The sequence below is a fragment of the Salminus brasiliensis genome, chromosome 13, assembly GCF_030463535.1.
Source record: "Salminus brasiliensis chromosome 13, fSalBra1.hap2, whole genome shotgun sequence".
In the NCBI taxonomy this organism is placed as follows: domain Eukaryota; kingdom Metazoa; phylum Chordata; class Actinopteri; order Characiformes; family Bryconidae; genus Salminus; species Salminus brasiliensis.
Window position 1 is genome coordinate 13,044,817 of NC_132890.1, and position 2,500 is coordinate 13,047,316.

At 46.3% G+C, this 2,500-nt stretch overlaps 1 non-coding gene across 1 annotated transcript; it reads left to right on the plus strand.

The window, feature by feature from the left end:
* Nucleotides 1-1,248: 1,248 nt before the first annotated feature.
* Nucleotides 1,249-1,367, plus strand: LOC140576060 (5S ribosomal RNA). The gene has a single exon (XR_011981294.1). It is a non-coding gene; the product is annotated as a 5S ribosomal RNA (ribosomal RNA).
* The last annotated feature ends 1,133 nt before the right edge of the window (nucleotides 1,368-2,500 follow it).

A 2,500-nucleotide genomic window follows, 5' to 3' on the forward strand; every position in this document is an offset into this window, starting at 1 on the left:
TTTGGAGTCTTCAGAGTCGAAACATTTCAGCGTCAGATGCCGTTTAAGCCCACCTGCATGGCCTGCCATGGGATGGAAACCAATCAGTTGTAGTTTGGCTTAATTATAGCCAGTTGCTCTCAAAACAAAACACTGGAAAATATTCAACAAGAACTCTGTGGAGGGAATGCTGTGGATAAAAGTAACCCAAGCCTGCCAGTAGGGGTCAGTGTACGTTTGAGGAAACTGACAACATGGGGGGGAAAGTCTGTTACAGGATGTCAACGCAGAGCAGAACTACAACCAATCACAGTTGCAGCTCATGGGTGGGACAAGCCCAATATTTGCTGTTAAAAACAAACAAACAAACAAAAAAACACCTGCTAATTTAGATCACTTACTTAGGTCACATTAAAGCAACACATCACGAAAGGGAGTGAGCCGTGGGGCAATAACAGCACCGTTTCGTCACAGCCGTGATGTTTATTTCACCGTTACACGCAACCTCAAGTCATGGGCCGCCATTCATGGGTCCCCGTTCTCGTTTCGGGGGGCTGATTTCCAGTTGTATTGAGTTTTTTTTAAAATTCTCCTCCCAGACCTGCCTGCATCTACAACAGTTGTTCTTTTGTCCCCCTAAAGCTTCACAGAGTTCTTTGAACTTGACATGGCGACGCCACTTCCCTAAGTCAAAAGGCTGGCTGGCCCACTCAGCCCGAGCCTGCTTCACCGGCATCCCTGCGACTCGCAACTCATCTCAGAGCGATGCTTCGCCCGGCGTGCTAGCGTGAGCTTTTTTCTTTTTTTTTTTTTGCCCGGCTTCCATATTGGTAGGAAGTAGCCTCTGCATTTATCCCGTATTCCTGTTGTACCTTAGTATGTGGAATTTAGGGGTGTAAATAAAAGGAGCCAAGACAGTTGAGAAAGATTTGTGATTTTGTAATTGTCCCGTTTCACAAGCCCATTCGACTCATGTGGCTTATGTGACTTTTATGTTGACAAGGCCGAGTCTGGCGGCCGGCGTTAGCCTTTGTTGCTGAATGTTCAAGTGTCAGCCAAAAGAGCAAGTTTTGTTGTTTTATTTTTTTTGTGAAAAGAGAAGGAGGACAGGAGAGAGCAATGAAATGTGTGATTGGTTTGAATGAGCTTGGTGGGGTTGCTTTGGAAGTAAGAAAGGAGGGCGAGTAAATGTGTGTCCCCTGTAGTGTGGAAAAGGCAGCCGTCTTTTGCCGCATGCTTATAAATAGGCTGAGTGGAAGCAGTGCTCTCGCTTACGGCCATACCACCCTGAGCACGCCCGATCTCGTCTGATCTCGGAAGCTAAGCAGGGTCGGGCCTGGTTAGTACTTGGATGGGAGACCGCCTGGGAATACCAGGTGCTGTAAGCTTTTGCCATCCTCAAGCACTTACATGCACATTCTTTCACTTGCTTTTCTTACTTTTACTCCATCTTACTTTACGCTTTCACAAATCTACAACGCATTACCCTTTCTTTTACATGTACGTCCTTGTGTTACATTTCATACGGCCTTTGGAGTCTTCAGAGTCGAAACATTTCAGCGTCAGATGCCGTTTAAGCCCACCTGCATGGCCTGCCATGGGATGGAAACCAATCAGTTGTAGTTTGGCTTAATTATAGCCAGTTGCTCTCAAAACAAAACACTGGAAAATATTCAACAAGAACTCTGTGGAGGGAATGCTGTGGATAAAAGTAACCCAAGCCTGCCAGTAGGGGTCAGTGTACGTTTGAGGAAACTGACAACATGGGGGGGAAAGTCTGTTACAGGATGTCAACGCAGAGCAGAACTACAACCAATCACAGTTGCAGCTCATGGGTGGGACAAGCCCAATATTTGCTGTTAAAAACAAACAAACAAACAAAAAAACACCTGCTAATTTAGATCACTTACTTAGGTCACATTAAAGCAACACATCACGAAAGGGAGTGAGCCGTGGGGCAATAACAGCACCGTTTCGTCACAGCCGTGATGTTTATTTCACCGTTACATGCAACCTCAAGTCATGGGCCGCCATTCATGGGTCCCCGTTCTCGTTTCGGGGGGCTGATTTCCAGTTGTATTGAGTTTTTTTTAAAATTCTCCTCCCAGACCTGCCTGCATCTACAACAGTTGTTCTTTTGTCCCCCTAAAGCTTCACAGAGTTCTTTGAACTTGACATGGCGACGCCACTTCCCTAAGTCAAAAGGCTGGCTGGCCCACTCAGCCCGAGCCTGCTTCACCGGCATCCCTGCGACTCGCAACTCATCTCAGAGCGATGCTTCGCCCGGCGTGCTAGCGTGAGCTTTTTTCTTTTTTTTTTTTTGCCCGGCTTCCATATTGGTAGGAAGTAGCCTCTGCATTTATCCCGTATTCCTGTTGTACCTTAGTATGTGGAATTTAGGGGTGTAAATAAAAGGAGCCAAGACAGTTGAGAAAGATTTGTGATTTTGTAATTGTCCCGTTTCACAAGCCCATTCGACTCATGTGGCTTATGTGACTTTTATGTTGACAAGGCCGAGTCT